At 33.7% G+C, this 20806-nt stretch overlaps 2 pseudogenes; both read right to left on the bottom strand.

Annotated features, from left to right (window-relative positions):
* Nucleotides 1–325: 325 nt before the first annotated feature.
* LOC101422485 (olfactory receptor 5F1-like) lies at nt 326–1250 on the bottom strand (annotated as a pseudogene).
* A 3448-nt stretch (nt 1251–4698) lies between these two features.
* LOC101422922 (olfactory receptor 5F1-like) lies at nt 4699–5577 on the bottom strand (annotated as a pseudogene).
* Nucleotides 5578–20806: the final 15229 nt, after the last annotated feature.

Genomic DNA, 20806 nt, shown 5'->3' with positions numbered 1-20806 from the left:
AAATCTTCTATATGATTAATTTCATGTGACTTTGCAACTTTTGTCTCTAAACTCTTATTCCTCTTATTTTTGCAGGCAAGATTGTGTTACAAATACACCTTAAATTTTGAAGGCCCCAGAAAGATATAGAATGATTATAAGAGAAGTACCCTTGGTCATATATTAGCCTGGCAATCTACTTTAGCAATAATTGGATGCAGATACTTGAGTATTAATAGAATGTGTTTACTTTGAAAATATTGTTGTAAAAATCTGCATGCTTAAACTAGGCTTTGAAAGTTAATTAAACACATTAGTTAATTCAGAAAATTAACCAAAAATAAAGTCACAGAAATAAAGGGATTCTTTTCCTGGTAATTATGTTCCATAAAGCTTTCTTTACTTCTTTATTCCTGAGGCTATTGATCAGGGGATTCAACATGGGGATACCCATTGTGTAGAACACAGAAGCCACTTTGTCCTGATTCAGGGAATAGTGGGAACTAGGTCTCAGGTTCATATAGATGGAGATGGAATAGAACAGAATTATAGCCATCAGGTGGGAGGCACAAGTTGGCAATGTTTTATGCCTCCCTTTCCCTGAATACATGTAAAAGATATTTAAAAGTATGTAAGAGTAGGAGGTAAGAATCACTAGGAAAGTCCTGAGCATATTCACACCAGTGAAAGTGAAAAGAATTCTTTTACTCAAGCTGGTGTCAGAACAACAGAGCTTAAAATGTGGGGGCTATCACAGAAGAAATGATAGATAACATTGGCACATAATGGCAAACTTCTTATATAGCTGGTGTTAACCATGGAGTTCAGCAATCCTGCTGCAAGGGCCCAGCTTCCTTCTTAAGGCATACTGTCCTGGATATGGCTAAGGTGTAAAATGGTGGGTTACAAATGGCCACGTAACAGTCATAGGCCATTAACCCAAAGTTGTGGATAAGGCGATGAAGATGTACAACTGCAGGAAGCAGGAGGCAAAGGAGATGCTTTTCTTCTAAAAAAAGTAAATCTACCAGCGTTTTTGGGGTGATGGTGGAGGAATAACAAACATCCACAAAGGACAAGTTAGCTAAGAAGAAGTACATGGGTGTGTAAAGTTTGGAGTCAGTTCTGATTAGGAGAATCATCACAACATTCCTCAGACTTCTAAGTGTGTAAATCAGAAAAAATAGCACAAAGAGAACCTGTTGCTCTGTGGACTCTGCCAATCCCAACAAGGTGAACTCAAACAGTGAAGTATAATTTTTTCTCGCCATTTATCACAAACATATTTAACTGAAACTTTGTATTAAGTGCAAATATTTCCTTCTCCAAATAATTAGAGGTATAAGTAAAACTGCTAATAAAGACATTCACACGTTCATGAAAAATTACCTAGATTAGCTTGACATAATAAATTGAATGACTGAAGTTAGATAAGATTTTGACGACACATGGATAATGCATTTGATTTAACAACAATTTTTATATTCCATTTGGTTTGTAGGCTTCCTGAATCACTGGTCTAAGTCCACAGACTCTACCTAAAATTACACAAATTTAACATACATTTTTCTCTTTTTCTGTACTGAACTCTCTACCATTTTCTGAAAAAGTATGTGGCTTTAACACAAAGATATTTTTTTTCATTCCATAAATATCTCTCCATAAAATATTTACCTCCAAAGTTTATACATTGTCCCTGGAAATGTCTCATGCAAAACCCAAGCAACAAAGTTTATGATAATTTTTAGATAAGTAATATTTTGATATTTATCATTAAGAATTTTTTTATAAGAATCAATCTGTTTTAGTTATGAGGCTGATACACTTACATATTAATGCCTTGAAATAGAAGACTTGATATCTATCGAACCCAGTTAATAAAAGTTACAAACCTTTGTAACTTTCCTTCAGATAATGTACTTCCACTTTGGTCTACTTTCTTTTTTTCAGAAGTTCTTAACTGGAGACTAAAAAAATAAAAAGAAGTGATATTGTAAATAAGAAACCTGTACTTCAGGAAATACTAAAGGAGTTCTGCAATTGAAAGGAAAAAGCAGGAGGAGAGCGTAAGAATAACTAAAAAGAGAAATAAAAATGACATAAGGCATACATAAAACTAAATAAAATATGGGCAATGTAAGCAATTCCTTTGTAATAATAAAAATGAATGTTAACAGATTAAACTCTCCAATAAAGAGACTCAGATTGGCAGAATGGATAAGGAAATAAGACAATAAGACCCATCTATATGCTGTCTACAAGAAAATAACCTTAGACCTAGGGATGCAAGGGGTCTGAAAGTGAATGGTTGGAAAACAATTTTACATGCAAATAATAAACAAAAGAGGGTGGGAGTAGTTATGCTAATATCAGACAAAATAGACTTTAATTGCAAAACTATTGTAAGAGCCAAGTCCATTATATATTAATAAAAGGGGTAATCAATCAAGAAGAAGGAACAATAACAAACATTTGTGCACCTAACGAGGGCATCTCAAAATACAAGAGGCAAACATTGAAAAAACTAAGTGGAAAAGTAAAATTAAAGTGGGAAACTTTAATACATCATTATCAACAATAGACAGAACATCTCAACAGAGAATTGGTAAAGAAACCAAGACCCTGAATAATACATAAGAGGATCTGGACCTAATAAACATAATGATAATTATTTTGTGCATGTTTGTTGACATTCTGCAAAGTAAATCCAATATTATTTTTACATATTAACAGTGAACCATTTGTATACTTTTCTTTTCAACCTTAATGCAGCACTTATCTCTAAATTATATCATTCTGTTATTTTTAGTTTATTACTTGGATCTATGTAATTCTTCAGTCATGATTCCTTCATTCCTTCCAATTTGTTTGCTTACTTTCCAAGCTTTATTATGTTCACTGATTTTGTAAACAAAACTCTTCACCCAAACACTGATGAAGATATTGACCCTAACTAAGCCTGGCTACACACAGTTCAAAATTACCTCATTAATTTTGATAAGTTAATTACTTAAAAGCCACTGAGCAAAGGCAAAAGTTTGATTGATATCTGTATATATTCTGGATAAAGAGTGATATCAAAACCCCAGTAAAAAATGATGGGGAAAGGAGAAAAAAGGAGAAAGTATGAAAATAGATAAAAGCAATATTTCATTTCATAAAAGAGAGTTAATAAATATTGTCAAATGCTAAGGAGGAAAAGGAGATGAAAACATTCTATAATTAACAGTTTCTTATTTCTTTTAAGAGTAAATTTCTTTTGCACTGAAGAAAACAGGTGAAAAACATTTGGAACATTTTTCATAGACATACATTGAATAATAAGCAAGAAATAGTGAAGTTTAAAAATACTTTATTACAAGTGATGATGAGTTAGGGAAATCATAAAAATTTCCATAAAAACACGTGCATTTGGTGAATTAAGAAGGAACAACATCACTAATTGGAAACAGGTTCCAAAGGTGTTAATAGTTTTAGCCATTGTAAATGAGTCTAATTAGACCTAGGAGAGCTGAATTGGAGAGCAGAAGACACGGCTAAAGTATGACATGTCTAAAACCTTAAATCTCAGAATAACTGAATTTCATTTACAAAGCTGTATTTCTTTCTCTATGTTTTACAATGGAAGGATATAATATTATTATTTATTGGTACACCATTTGGTTATATATATGATATTACTAAAACACAATGTAAGTGAATCTTCTATATTTATATCTATATTAATAATGTTTTCAAATAATATGGACAGAAATTGTACTTTAATGGCAACTGATAGAATTCTTCTGAAACTATGCATCAGACTCAAACATCAAACATTGATCTAACTCTTCTGAACCTTATAAAAATTAAATTTCTTGTAGCAGTTGAATATATGCTTTTATGGTTCTGTGTATGTGTGCAGCTGGCTCTGTGTGTGTATGTGAGAAAATGTTCTGAGAGTGAGAAAGTAGGGAAAGGAATGGGAAGTTTTGAGAATAAAGGAATGGAAGGGTAGTTGTAACTGTATATTCTAAACAGGCAGCAATTTTCCTGGTGTCCCATTTTTGCACATGCTCACATTTAATCTTTAATGAATGTATGTGTGCATTTTGGAGAAAGAAATAGAAGGTGAGAAATTTAAATTATAATAAAATTATAGCCCTGACATTTCATTTAAGCATCCCCCTCAGAAGACGTATCAATAAATTAAAAAGGAAAATTATGGGTATATCTCTGTAATTGAAGCACCTGCTTCCCATGTCCAAGATTCTGGGTTTGATCCCCAATACACCCCTAGAAAAATAACAGAAAAAGGGAAAAACATTTCTGATATATTTAACATATGGCATCATTTTACTAATCCTACAAAAGTGAAAAGCAAAACATAAGGGAAAAATGAATGGTGTGTCTATGTCTAATACCTTCTATATGATTAATTTCATGTGATATAGCAATTTTAGTCTCCAAATGTTTAATCCTCTTATTTCAGCAGGGAAGATTTTGTTACAAGTAACCTTTAATATTTGAAGGCCCAGGGAATATATGGAATAATTATTAGATGAAGTTCCCTTGGTCATGCATTAGTCTGGTAATCTACCTTATCACTAACTGGATATAGATACTTGAGAATTAACAGAATGTGTTTAATTTGAGCATATCACAATGTACCTGTATGCTTGAACCAGACTTTGAAAGTTAATTAAAGATGCTATTTAATTCAGAAAATTAGCTAAACAATCACAGAAATGAAGGGAATCTTTTCCTGATAATTACATTCCATAAAGCTTTCTTTACTTTCTTATTCCTGAGGCTATAGATCAGAGGATTCAACATGGGAATGACTACAGTGTAGAACACAGAAGTCACATTGTCCTGATTCAGGGAATAGCTGGAACTAGATCTCAGATACATATAGATGGAGGTGGCATAGAATAGAATTATAGCCATCAGGTGGGAGGCACAAGTTGACAATGCTTTATGCCTCCCCTCTACTGAATGAATACAAAAGATGGAGAAGAGAATATAAGAGTAGGAGGTGAGAATAACCAGGAGAATTGCAACCATATTCATACCAGCAGAAGTGGAGAATATGCTTTCATTCATGCTGGTGTCAGAACAAGAGAGCTTAAAAAGTGGGGGGCTGTCACAGAAGAAGTGATGGATAACATTGGAACCACAGAATGGCAAACTGCTTATATAGCTGGTTAACCATGGAGTTCACAATCCTGCTGCAAAGGTCCCAGCTGCCATCTTACGACACACCGCCCCGGACATGACTAAGGTGTAAAGTAGTGGGTTATGTATGGCCACCTAACGGTCATAGGCCATTAACCCAAAGAGGATGCATTCAGTTTTTGCCAAGGCAATGAAGAAGTACAACTGCAGGAAGCAGCCGGCAAAGGAGATGCTTTTCTTCTCAGATAATAAATCTACCAGCATTTTTGGGGTGATGGTGGAGGAATAAAAAACATCCACGAAGGACAAGTTAGCTAAGAAGTACATGGGTGTGTGAAGTCTGGAGTCAGTTCTGATTAGAAGAATCATCACAATATTCCCCAGAACTCTAAGTGTGTAAATCAGAAAAAATAGCATAAAGAGTATAATCTGTTGCTCCATGGATTCTGGGAATCCCAACAGGATGAATTCAATTAGTGATGTATAATTTTTTCTGACTATTTATTAAAAACATGTTTAATTGAAACTTTGTATTAAGTTCAGATATTTCCTTCTCCAAATTTTGAGCTGTAAATAAAATTATACACAAATGGGTTAGAAACCACCTAATTTAACATAGCATAGTATTGAGTGACAGACATGATAAAATTCAAAGGATAAATGGACAATGTATTTGTTTTAACAACAATGTTTATATTGAATTTGGGTTGTGGGCCTCTTGAATCACTGGTCAAAGTTCACACACGCTACTTCAGTTCCTGCAAATTTAACATATGTTTTTCTCTTTTCCTTTGCTGAACTCTCTACCATTCTCTGAAAAAGTGTGTAGATTCAACTCAAGAATATATTTTTTCATTCTGTGAATATCACTCCATAAAATATTCACCTACAAAATTTATACATTGTCCATGGAAATGTCTCGTGCAAAACCCAAGCAGCAAAGTTAATGACAGTTCTTAGGTAAGTAATATTTTGATGTTTAAGAATTTTTTTTACAAGAATCAAACAGTTGTTCCAGTTATAAGCCTGGCAGACATACATGATGTTCATGCCATGTAATAGAAGACTTGGTATCTTCTGTCCAAGTCAGTAAATAACAGCTCCAAATCTTTGTACCTTTCTTCTCAGATAGTGTATTTTCTCTTTGGTCTGCTTTCTTTCTTATCAGAAGTTCTCAAATGGAGACTAAAAAATAAAAGGAAGTAAATCTCATCTTCACTATCTGTAAAGTGAATTACCTGTTTGTAAAGTATTGAAAGACTATCTTGAGTAAATATATGTTGCAGCACTTTGTTTTGTTGTTTTTCAAGACAATTGAGTGTCCATGGGAATTAGAAATAGGTACTAATTGTAGAGTCAATTCTCTACAGTGGCAAGAGCTCCAGTGTAAAAAGAAAAAAATTGACACTAAGCACATGAAAATATATTTCAAAGCTGATGCAATCAGAATTTATGTGGAGCTTTAATCATACACCTTTTTCTTCTGTTTGTTAGGTTATTTTAAAGTCTTTCATTAAAGCAAGATTTAATCATTTTAATTGGCTATTTATACTGTTTTTATTAATAATTTTAGCTTATTTGAAGAGAATACATAGCCCAATACCAAATTCTCTTATTTTTCTGTCATTTTTGGCTCGATGTGTTCCCTATGAATTGCATCTTGGATAACCAAAGGGTAAGGTGGTCAGTAAGACTCTGCCACCATATACAATTCAGGCCAACCTGAGCATCATTACCTTGGGCCCATTCATTGTCTGGGAAAAACTCTATCAGAAAATAAGGACTATTTATGTGTCCTATTATAGAGCTATATCTCATTTACTATATCATACAAAGTTATATGAGAAGTAATGAATCATAACAAATCACATATACATTTGAAATTTGGAATATAAAATAAATAAAATTTTCTTGTATTGTGTCCCCCCATACCTATCATGTCCTCCACCAATTGAACAATGCTACTTATATTATAAATTTTAGGTATTCACAGAGTATACAGTTAAGTTTAAGGCTTTAATGAGTAACTAGACAAGGAAAAGAGAAAATGTACAAGAAAAGAGCTTGATTATGAGGTTCTCACTTGACACCAGTCAAGAAGTTAATCTGTCTTGTAACTTTTTTCCACCTCTAACTATGAATAAATGTTTCTGAATCACCATTAGAAAGCACAGTACTTAATGCAGTGTAGACTGACCTTAATCAGCTCCTTCAAGAAATAAAGCATTTCTATCCCAAAATGTTCTGTCTCTCCTCTAGTGTATTGTACCCTGAACATCACTTTGTGGAATTTCTATCCAGTTTTTGTTTCCTTTATTAATGAACATTCACTACTTTCACAGATTGTCACATACTCTAAAGTTCACACTGTCGCTAGTTAACTCTCGTCTACATTTCCCAGGCTCTAAATTCTTCTTCATTTGTACAAATAACAATGGCCTTGTTTGCTTCAAGACCCCAAACTCCTCTTCCCACTCTCAAATCTCACACAACTGAAACAACTTATATTTTCTAGTTTTATTTTCTTACTGCTCACTAATTCTTAAATCCTTCCTTATTATTTCAGAGAATCCTCCATTCTGACTTTTGTTTTTTCATAACACACTCTAAAGGTAAAAAGTTCCATTCCTCCCCTTCTCTGTTTACATTTCAGGAATTTCTAGAGGAGGAATCAAACACCTGTCAAGTTTAGATGAAAATTTGTTCTGTGAATTGAAACCTACTGCACACCCTAAAATCCCCTCTTGCCATCTATCTCTTTCTCTTTCAGGAATTATTTTTTGTTCCTCCACTTTTCATATTTTTATAGTTATTGTTCCATTTTATGTCTTCTCAAAAAATTAAAAAAATTATCATCTTCCCTTTATATATTTTCCTCTCTAAAATAAATACATTATGAAATCCACTGGAACAAAAAGAGAATTTCATTTCCAGGGACCCAATTATGTTTGAATGAATGCATAACATAGCAAACCGATGCATATGTTTTAGTATATATTGTAGCTTACTAAGGGCATGCTGTGTATAACATACTGAGTATACTAAAGTTTAAATTTATGGGCTCTAATTTTGTCTTTACAGAGGATGAGAGCCATTGGTGAAGTCAAACCTGCAAGTTATTTATTAAAATTGAATGTGAAGGGTCTATTTATAAAGAAATACAATATGCATGGGAGCTCCAATAAGAATACAAGAAAGTAACATTTACTCTGAGAATGAGAGTATTAAGACTGAGTCACGGAATCACTCCTCTTTACTTTTGAGAAATGGGCTCAAAATACTTATTTTCCAAGAAAATAATGTCCTCATCCTCTTCTCATTCAATTTTTTATTCCAGCAGATAATCAAGTGCTTACATGGGGTGAGTGCTTTAAAAATATTTCCTGAATGAGTAATGACATGAATAAAGATTCCCCACTAATCAGTCGCAGCAACGATACTTCCTTTAGCCTGGACTCAAGTAACCACTGTCAAAGACTTTAATATAAAGTGACTGAAAATTACAAGTATTAGGGTGATATGTCCTTACTTAAATTATTGATGCCTATTCTCTTTTTGCAAACTGTGTACTATCAATAATCTGTACTTCAGGGAGTTGTTTTGAGGAATAAGTAGTGTAATGTATGTTAACTATTTGACTTAGCATCATCATAGTTATTCGTCATTATTTTAACTTATATCATTTTTCTTTGATCTTGAATTTTGCACATCTTTTTTCTTGCTTTAGAGAATATATGAGAATAGAGACTATACAAGGAAGTATTTTGACAGGAATTCTATAACGAAAATTAGTAGACTAGCTTATGTCAAAATGGATGTAAACCAGTAACAGTACCTCATGAAAAATCACTCTAATTAATGATTTTATTTTATTTCCCTTACCAGCCAGCTTCTTATAGTTGTACTTAGGGCACAAAAGGAAAGTAGACTTTGTTATAGAAATATAAAAAGTAACATTAAATTTAAAACTTCAACTCAAATCTTACTATATGAAAACATTACCAGAGATGATCTTTAGTGATTTCTCTTCCAAACTTGGTCTATACTATCCCATTAGCCATCAGAAGACCTTGGCAATTTTAACACAGAACTTCAGTTCTTCCTATATCTTTGATGAAAAGAGAATCATTTCCATCAAAGATGCATTCTCCTTTACTGATTTTCCTATTTAAACCTCTGTTAAACCTCTAAGTCTAACACAGTGACCACAAAGAGAGCTGAAAGGCTTGATTAATTCAAGCCTTTATTGCTGATAGTTTTTAAATATTATGTGTCAAACACAATATTATTAACTTTATCTGTATTATCTCATTTAATGCTGTATAAATTAAGTAGGTACTGTTATTATACATATTTTGCATGAGGAGCTAGAGGCATAACAAAATCAAATAATATGTCCACTTTCAAGAAGCTAGTGTATGACCTTGGTGACTTACAACTGAGCAGTAGAATATCATAATCCATACTCTCAATCAATATCTCAGAGAAATATATAAATTTTCATGGAGAACATTAATTTGAATTTAATATTCTGATAATATCAGTAAGCTTCTAGGAAATATGAAACTCTTCACAACAGCAAGATGATTTCATGCCATTTACGATCATAAAAATGAAAGAGTGATTCTTTGTGGTACTGTCTGTATATTTCAAGGTCAGAAGTTTCATCCCATGAATAAATCTGATTGGATGAAGCATTATCTTTGATGGTTTTTGGTTATTAAGATTAGATGAAGATGCACTCCAATAAATAAGCAAGAGAGAATAATAAGTACTTGTCTATTAACATGAGAAGAAATCAGAGTCGGTTGCTTTTTCTATAAAGGAAATGTTCTTAAGTTATATAAGTGTTTGCATTTAAATTATTCAGTGGCAAAGCTGGTCATTCTTATTTTTCCATGAAGCACATCCTTCACTTTTAAATCAATCAGTACTCTTCAGGTGTGAAATAACCTCCTTATTTATTGTGGAGGTGTCTTCTCTCCCTGCAGCGTTGCATTTTTAAATTTAATGATCTGTTCATCATGTTATTTAAAATGTAACTGAGGATGTCTGTTTGAATTAGTGCTGTGTTGGAGTTTCTCTATGGAAAGTGGTCTGGGAAGCACTAACCTCTCAGCCATTTTTTGTATGATTTTTTTTCCCCATCCTCCCCACCTTAGGATAATAAAGTAATTTTCTAATAGGGAAAGACTGTACAAGACATTCACAGTCTTAGAATTGTTACAGGAAATAGAGTCATGCCATATCTATATGTGAAATCTGAAGACACTCAATTTGAAATGAATAAAATGACACTTCTTAATCACAAAGAATGTAACTTGGAAATGACTTAGAGTGTATGTATTGGCAAGGTTGTTTATTTATTGAAGGTCTCTATTTTTGCCAAGAAAAATTTACCTTTATTTAAATAAGGGGGGGGGGGAAGCTAAGGAGTTTGGAAAAAGGGATGTTATATACTTGGTTTCAGAGTTTTCTATGCCTGAAAGGTGATGGTGGGAAAATGACATTATGAAGAAGTAAAGATGAATAGGAGAGAGAAAATAGTTACAATTCTTTTGACTAAGTTTATGTAAAATAATGCATGCATTCAATTTTCCTCTATTCATTAATGCTTCAGTAAGCCTCTAAATCTATAAGGTACTGTGATAAACAGGCTCAGAAATTTTTGAACACTATATAATTGTCTCAGTGGTTGCCTGCCAAGCTTGTGTTCATCTTTTAGACTCAACTTGTATTTAATATCTTATGAAAAGTGACCTTTATTCCCACAGTTAGATATTTTTAATGCAGTGTTTATAGCCCTCCTATAAAATTTCTATTTTTATCTTTCATAAATTAAGTGGAAATATTTCTTTCCCAAAAATTTTCTTCTTATCATGAATTCCTTGAGAACAAGACATTTGTCTTGTTTACAGATACACACTCAGGTTCAAGTATGGGGTCATGCTTATAGAGTACTCTGGGTTTCCTTAGGGTCCCAGTAATTTACACCCATATTATTAATTTTTCGAAGTAATTATAAGATCCTTTACTTTTTCTTCCATAGATATCCTTGAGTAAAATATCAGAGAAAAGAAATACGAAAAAAGAACACAAGGTACTTTAGGTTTTATTAAGAGTAGAATCAGAAAGAGCAATTGAGATGTTATTGAAATAATATAGGTTGGAGAAGATATTAACTAGCCCCCAATTTTTCTTCATTTTTAATTCTCAATTTTAACACAGAAGAAATCAGTCACATTAAAATAATTGACATATTTACATTCTCTGTATTTTTTACACATCTTCAGCTGTCTTTCAGGGTACTCAGATAAAATTCCTACTATAGCAGAGAATAAGTGCTTGATATAGAAAATCAGAAACTCAACTATTTAATTGCTGATATTAATCTGTGGCTCTGTAAGGATGTAGAGGAAAAGAACCAGAAGGTTTCTGTTTAATGCATCTTCCCTTATCGTTTTTATTACCCTTTATAAATATATTTTTACATAAAGAAACTTAATGCTATATTAAGAATTCAGTTTGTGGCTTCAATTGGGGGAGCGCCAAAAGTGAAGATTTTGTGAGGATTAAGTGAAAACATTTTGAAACTCTTCTTTGTGTTGTCAATGAAATTGTATTCCTTGACAATTAGTAGATTATATAATCTTCTATTTATATTTTTAAAAAACTGTGATTGATTCTTTCGTGCATTGACTGATAACCCTCTATTAAATTCCATTCTTCTCTGTTTTGATAATAATACAGTTGTAGCTAGGATGTGGCTCTGTTCAGAAGCCCCTATTGCAGCTTAAATGACTGTATGACTCAGTTCTTGGCAATGAGATGGAAAAGAAAGCAATGCATGAAGATTTAACTTTCTTGCTTAAGAGGACATCCCCTCCTGGGCTCCCACTTATTCCCTCTTTGGCTGGCTCACCTTATGATGACCAGAACAACCATGCAAGTCACCAGTGAAAAATGGTAAAGCCACCTCTTTCTGCATAATTGTTTAGAGTGGAGCATTAAATTTAGAACCCCTGTCCTAGATTATTCATTAAAACCCCCGCATCTTAAAATCACAGGCGTTTCATATGTTTCAGTTTAGCTTAATCTAATCAATATAAATGGATTGCTTTTTCTGCTCAATTCCTACATGCATTATCTTTCAACTTTCCTTCACTCTCATACCCTACCTTGCACATTGTCATTATATACAATGTGACTGCATATATCTGGTCACAGTAGACTGATTCAACAGTGAATGATACACTTAAAATTGACCAATCATATCCCTTCCCTATGACTGAATAGAAACCAAAATGTCATTCTGTCCTCTGTAACTTTGGAATTCTTGGCATAACTTCTTGCATATTGGCTGGAAAAAAGATAGAGTCTTGACTTAAGGGATACAGTGGAGAAATAAATCCATGCATGAAAAGTAGCAGAGATGACATAGGAGATATTGTGCTGTGTTATTTGTATGCCCTTACTTCAAGTTGTTCCCTTTGTCCAGCTACTGAACTCAGTCTCTTGAATTTTCTGTGGTTCCTATGAAACACTCCATTATTCAGGTTATGTGTTTTTCTATCTTGATTTAGTGTGTTTGACTTGGATTTCTCTGGTTTATAATCAGAAATCTAGCTGTTGCAAAGTTTTCTATCTTCACTGAAGAGAGGAAAACAACTAGACACTGATATTAATTGTATATATTAAACAAGTTGTAAGACTCTTGGCATCTGGACCCTTAAATGCACCAGGGAATTGAGGGAAAAGTAATTCTCCTGTTTTGTGCACAAAAGGGTGGCATTTTTGTTAATGACACTGACATGTTTTTAAAGAAACAAATCTTAGAGTCTTGGCAAACAGGTGGAATGAAGAGATTGGAAAAGAAAGAATGTGAACTAAATAGTTCATAAGCATATACGAATTAGCTTGTTTTCTTAATTCCTCTTGTGCTCTTTATCTTGTGCATGACATCATCTAGAATGTATAAGAACCTAACTAGTTACCATCTCTCATCTCCTTTGAATTAAATATCATAAACCCATTCTAGATATATGAAACAAAATATATAATTATAAAATATCCCTCACTTTTCTCTGGATTTTTCTTTATAGCTCTTTATGTTGCTTTCCATATAGTTTCTTCTTCTTTCTTTCTTAGTTGTTTATAGAAAAGAGATCTTTCATTTATTCTAATTGTCTTTGTTAATATAAATATATATACATTTATTAATATATATAAATATACACATTCATGGTTTGATAGCAATTTTCTACCTCTTACTAGTGTTCTTTTTTATGTTGTAATATTCTGTGTTATTAGTTGATATTTTCTTTTTGTGCAATCATAATTTTTAAAATTTTTATATTCATATGATGGGATTTTTCATTGGTATTCTTGTTTATTCTTATAGAACTAAAATTGAACATCAAAACCCATTCTTATGGTCATTTTATAGCCAAATGTGATTTATGTTTTTGCAAATATTCCATGAATTTACTTTGTCTTGTATGATTTGATATGCCTATTGTAGTAATCTTATTAATAAAATATTTCTAAATTGTAATGAATCTTCTAAACTCTTTTTTTATCTTCTTAATAGATGAAGGATTGAAAGAGTTTATTGATATATTCAGAAATACTTTTTCATACGTTTCAGTGGATCTGGCATTGTTCTAGATGCTGTTGTATGGCAGGACAGTCTGATAAGACACAGATATAGATCTTTGACTTGTTTTTTATTTTAGTGGAGATATCTCTAGGTTTCCCCCTTTAAGTAATATGTTGGTGTTAGGTTAATAGAAATTGATAAAAATGTTTAGATAGATAGATAAATAGATAGAGGTAGAGATTGATGTAGATGTGTTAATCATATGGAGAGAGTATCCATCATATCATATTCTCTTGAGTTTTATTAAATAAACAGTATCTATGGCACTATTAATTTCACTATTGTTAGAATGAGTAGATTCAAACAGAAATGAATATTCACTATGTGGATTTATTTGTAAGCAAAATTTTAAAAAGTTTGAATATCCTAACTCCAAGGCTAGGATTGGTTAATTGTTCGATTGATTATCTATTTATCTATTTATTATTAAAAGAATTAATAATATTTATGATATATAATTGACACACCTTAAAATTTACTCCTTAAAAGTCTGTGTGCAATAGTTTTCAGCATTTTTACAGATTTGTGAAACCATCATCACAATCTATTATTAGAATATTTCATGACTCCAAGAAAGGAATCTTATACTTATTGAAGTCAAATCTCATCCTCAATATCTCCCTCTCCTCCAAATACTAATCTACACTATCTATCTATCTATCTATCTATCTATCTATCTATCTATCTATCTATCTATCTATCTATCCATCTATCTATCTATCTATGCAAATGCTTATTCTGGACAATTAATATAAAACAGAATTTTTTTTAAATAGTCTTTGTGTCTGAGATATTTCACTTAGCGTTTTGTTTTTGAGATTTATCCATCTTGTTGCATATCAATCTTCATTTATTTTTATTGTTGACTAATATTCTAATGTAGGTATACATTACATTTTCTTGATATATTGAATAATTGCAGGAATTTTGGATGTTCCATTTTTTGGCTATTATGAAAAATTTACTTATGATGTATGTGGTAATGATTTAGAATTGGACACATCAGTATGAACTCATATTATGTTTGTACACATGGTTATACATATCTCCCTATCTATATATCTGTATATCTACATCCATATATATGTATATGTACACACATACTTCTGGCAGGTTAGTATACACACATATATTTGTTTGTTCAATCAACTGAGAGAGCCTAGAAACAATGAAACCTCAGTAGCAATGAATATACCTAGTGTCATACTTTGGTTGTTAATATCATTTCCCATTAAAATGAATGATGCCCCTTTGGAGAAATGTTTGATTTTAGAACTGGGACTAGAAATATACAAGATTAACTTGGATCTACTTACAGTGCCAAAAAGTAAGAAGTGCTCAGAAATTTAACACATATACATATATACTTACATAAGTAATTTACAAGGGAGAAATCTGCCAAATGCTACCTCAGCTAAAGAATCAGCACCAAAACAAAAGAAATAAATAGTATTGCTTGTAGGTATCTGTGAAGTGAGTTGCTTCATGTTACATTATAGGAACAAAATTCAGCCACAACAGAGATTTTCAATCAAGGTCTATTTTATCACTTACACATCACAAAGGTCCAAAAAAACATGGTTATATGTTCCATAATCACTGGTCAACACTGCTTTGGTCAGTGTTGGTAGACAGTGACTTTGTAGAGAGATGATTGCATTGCCTAAAAGCTGGGTATTTGTACTCTTCAGGGTGAGCGGGCCTGCTACTGAGCAAAAAGCTCATATCAAGCACCTTTCTGCAGAATTCCTGCTGTAATAAGCAACTGGAGATGCCGATTCCCAGTTTGGGGTTCAAGATACAATCAGACCACTCCACTAGAATTTACTATTCCCTCAGAATATGGACTGGAACTATATTGAAAGGGAACTGTATTGAAAGGGATGGGGGTAGGCAACAGCTGAGAAATGACTGCTGAGTTTGTCTGGGACTCCAAAAACTACCATTGATATGTTATTGTGAAAATGGTGATTTATTTCTCTGATATTCCTCCTCCAAACCCATAAAACCAGTCTAATCATGGGAACCTCAGGTCAGGGTCCACAGGATGGAGGAATAGAATATGGATTAGAGTGGACTTACTGATATTCTGCTTTGGAACTATTGTGATTAGTAATGGATGAAATTACAACATTGATGTGGAGAAAGTGGCCACGGTAGCTGCTGAGGGTAAGGAGAGGGAAGAAGAGATATGATGTGGGGACATTTTCAGGACTTGGAGTTGTCCTAGGTGGTACTTGTATGTCCTACCAAGGCCCACTTGGTGGACTGGGGGAAAATGAAAACTACAATGTAAACCACTATCACTTTGGTGCAGCAGTGCTCCAAAATGTATTCACCAAATGCAGTGGATGTCCCATGATGATGAAAGAGGTTGTTGATGTAGGAGGAGTAGGGTGAGGGGGTGGGGGGTATATGGGGACCTCATATTTTTTAATGTAACATTAAAAAAAATAAAGAGAGAAAACGTTTTTTTTTTTAAAGGTAAATTCCAATGGGGGATATTCTACAAAATACTTGACCATTCCTCCTCAATATTGTCAGGTCATCTAAAACAAGGAAATGCTGAGAAACTACCAAAATCAAAAGAATCCTTAGGAGACAAGGCAAGGAAACATGATATGGGATCCTGGATAGGATCCTGGAAAATAAAAATGACTTTTCTAGAAATCTAAATTTCTATAAGCCTGTAACTGTTCTAATACATAACATCTGTTGAAAAAATGCTGCTATGTACATTGATCTACAAGTTTTCTTTGGACAAATGATTCCATTTCTTTTGGATATATTCCTAGGATTGGAATTTTGGGGTTTAATGTGGCAATTCCTTATTAAACACTTTGAAGAACTACCTAAGTGATTTCCAAAGAAAATCATCTGTGTAAGGCATTTGAATAGACATTTCTATGGAGAAGATTTACAATTATGCAATAAGAACATGAAAAATTACTCAATGTCATTAATCATTATGGAAATGCAAATCAAACCACAACAAGATACCACTTTTTGCACACTAAAGTGATTATATAAGAGAGAGTAACAAGTGTTGGTGAGGACATGGACAAATTGACACCCTCTTTTATTGTTGGTAGAAATGTAAAATGGTGTAGCAACTTTGGATAAACACAATTTGCTTGTTCATTCATCAAGTCAATGGACACTTAGTTTCCTCCTACCTTTTGCTTATTGTGAATAATACTACTATAATCAACTTTGTACAGGCTTTTGCTTGAACACCTGTTTAAATTCCTTTTGTAAAATAAGATTTATTGAAGGATATTCATAACCATACAACCCATTCAAAGTGTACAATCAATGGCATTTGGTATAATCACAGAGTTGTGTATTAATCATTTTGATCTGTAGTAAAGCATTTTCATTATTCCTCAAAAATTAAAAACAAAGAAGAAACCAACAGAAAGCCCCTATCCTTTAGTAGTCACCTCTCAATCTCTCTATCCTTCCCCTGCCATATATACTGCAGATGTATTTCCATCTCTGTAATTTATTTGTGGTTACATTTTGTATAAATGGTATCAAACAATACATAGTACCTTTTCTCTAATCTCTTTCACTTAGCATACTTCCATTTTTACCATTGATGGAAGACTATTAATATATTTCTATGCAATAATATAGTATGAACACTGGTATTAATTCCTATTTAAGTATACAGCTGGAAATGGAATTGCTCTTCTGTCTGGTAATTCTGTGTTTAAATTATTGAAGAGCCGCCAAACAGTTTTCTACAGTGGTTGCATTTTTTACATTCCCCCAAATGGTGTAAGATGATTACAATTTTTCTACATCCTTGTCTACACTTTATATTTCCTATTTTATTTTCTTTTATTTTCTGAATATGCTAGTGGCTTTGAAGTGGTATGTAATTGTAGTTTTGATTTACTACATTTACCTAGTCTAATGATTATCAGAAGTTTTTCATGTTAGCTATGTAGGCCATATGTATCTTTGCAAAAATATCTACTCAAATTCTCTGTCCACTTTTTAATTGGATTGTATACATTTATTGAATTTTAAGATTTCATTATATGTTACCTTATTATATAAATGATTTCTAAACAATTTCTTCCAAGATTTACCCCTGTGTTATCATCTAAGAGTTTTATAGCATAAGCTCTTACATATGGATCTTTGATCTAATGTGGGTTAATTTGATTTGATGTGATGTGAGGGCCCAAGTTCATTTTTCACATATGGATATTCAGGTATCCCAGCACCATTTGTTGGAGTAATTATTCTTTCCACATTTATTAGTCTTAGCATTATTGTAAGAGAGTATATGGTCATAGATGTATGGGTTTATTTCTGGTCTCTTAAGCCCATTCAGTGTTTCTATATGTTTATCATTATTCCAAGAGTATGTGGTAGTGGTTGAATTACTAACTTGTTCAACAAATTAGAGACTGTGTGAGAAAACTACACTTAACCATAGTTAAGTGGCAGAACCTTTAAAATTAATTCCTCCTTATATTCAGAGATGCACTAGTATATATACATTTGGGGGCTGGGCTTTTTGTTCAAGAATTTTTGGGTTAGACTTTAGAACTTTGTATTATTACAATATCTGGAGGCCATGTCTGGAGGCAAGGGAGCAGGACTATTTCTGCTGAATGCTGATAATTGAATAAAGAAGATACATAAATCCATGCTACTTCATGAATAACCTTGTCTGTGTGTGTAAGCTAAATGTGTTAATTCAAGCTTACCTGGAATGTGGGGGGTATGTGTTAATTCAAGCTTACCTGGAGAGTATGTGTTAATTCAAGACCTATCTGATACTCAGATAAAACACTTGAAATTCTAAGAAACTAACAAAGAGTCCTTTTGCATATAAGCACCATTTGACTCCCCACTCCTATACCATCTGTATAAAAGGAACCCAAATATGCTATTTGGGGCTCAGGTTTTTGAACAGAAGTCCCCAGGCCTGGCTGGTCATTAATAAATTTCCTTCCCAAGAATATCACTGAGTCCTGGCCTTCCACACACGACCATTGAATCTCTCTGCTTCCACAGTGTTTCTTGGGGGCACATATGAGATTGCAACAAAGGTCAGAGATGGCAGCACTTCACAGCCCCTTTCTCCATGGAAGCTGAGAGGGCTCAGGTGAACCCCAAATGTGGGTACCCCTGGACTCCTTTCAGTCCAGAAAGAGAATGTGGGCTCCACCAGAGTCTTCCCAGGGAAAGTTGGATGCACCAAAAGATCTAAAAGGAAATTCTGGGAATGAAAAAACTCTGCCCACCAACAGGAAAGACCTCCTGGGAGGCATAGTGTCAGGAAAACCTAACTTTAAACATTAGAAAGGAAGCCTGATCAGCTCCCAAAAAAGACCCCAGTACCTCCAGAAATTCACGGGGGAAGCCATCTTCTCCAGGTCTGAAAGAAAAGAGAAAAAGTCTGATGTTTAGGTTTAGCTAACATTGAGTTAGCATCTGGTTCTGCCTTTACTAAGATAATGAAGGTTTGATTACAGTGGAAAAGGGCATTGATGAGTTTAAGTTCTAATGCATCCTGAAAAATTGGTCTGGATTTGAAAAATCTTGGTTACAGAAAAGTGGATTTGTTCTTGTAATGAAGCTTGGTCTAAATATGAGTTAAATAATCTAAAGATTTAGCCAGAAATAAGTCTTTGTTTTGGTGCTGGATTGCAAATGAACTTGCTTTGTAAACAGCAAGGGTAGGCAAAAAGTCCTGTTAAAAGTTTGGTGTTAGAAGTTTCCCCTCACTAAGGTTGCAGTAATTAACAAGTTGTAGCTCCAAACAGCCATACCAGAAAAATGAAAATTATGAGTCAAATCGATGGGCTTTGTGTTTCTGTTTGTGTTTATTTGAAGTCAATGTATATTTTCATGCCTCTAGGTGGTAGTATTAAATTGTGTAAAATGGTGAACTTTGGTTGAGCTGGAGCCTCTCCCCTGCCATTAACAAAGGAATAGAATAATTATAGTTTATAAAACAGACTGTGGAGTCTGAACGTGTGCGTGCTCTGCTACCTTACTACTGAACCCATTCCTACCCTTTTGCACCATTCTTGCCATTTGATGAAGCTTGGGAATTCTCCACATCTGCATCTGCATCTGTGCCATGTGCCCAGTCTTGTTAAATCTGGCCCCATTCAGGATGACTGGATCATAGAACAGTGGCTTAATCATGGCCCTGCCAAGACAGAAGTCCCCAAGGAAAGCACCAGGTCCTGTGAAACTTCTTCAAGCCATTTTAGTAGCCAGTCTTTGTCCTGAGACTTGCCTGCCATTGCTGTTTCTTGCCCCCTCCCCTGGGGGGGGCAGTGCATGGCAATGTCACAGAGCCTAGGGCTTACCCTTCCCACCAGGTCCATGCCTTTTCAAACAGCTTTCTTATTTAACCACACCCAGCTACCTGAAAAAAAAGCATGAAGTAGAAAAACTGCAGGTAAAGCCAAAATAACTGCCATGAAAATTCCTTTTCCAGGGCAGTCACAGGCCAGCATACCCTTACATAATTTACCTTTACCCATGTTTTACCTTTCTACTTCTTGCTACTGAATTTCTCTTTGCAGGTTTGTGTCAGAATCCTTTGGAATGTTTTTAAAACTGTAAAAATAAAAATTCCTTTATCTAGCAAGGTAGCTATTGCCTCAAACCCCAAAGCCTGTTAGCTAGAGCAATTAACCTCTAATCATTTAATGGTCTCTTGATGACTGGTTTAACTGGGAAACTATCAGACAATAGAGTCATAAAACTAAAATGGTGCCTAAAACTTCTGAAAGAATAGGAGGAAAAAAAATACAATTTGGCTTGGCAGCTTCAAGTTAAAATCTAATCAGCCTGTCTCTGGTGTCTAAAACAGCCCCAGGAATGCCCAGTGACAGGGGCTCTATGAATCAGAGAGCAGCCAAACATTTCCTGAAATTTAACTCAGGAACTTCTGCTTGGGTTAGTTAGTCTCAGACCCTGCAATGATGAGGGGTGCTGAAAACCAGAGCAAGAAACTGAATGGCCCCCATT

Source organism: Dasypus novemcinctus, chromosome 10, assembly GCF_030445035.2.
Source record: "Dasypus novemcinctus isolate mDasNov1 chromosome 10, mDasNov1.1.hap2, whole genome shotgun sequence".
NCBI classification, from domain to species: Eukaryota; Metazoa; Chordata; class Mammalia; order Cingulata; family Dasypodidae; genus Dasypus; species Dasypus novemcinctus.
This window is presented reverse-complemented; position numbering and strand designations above follow the sequence as displayed.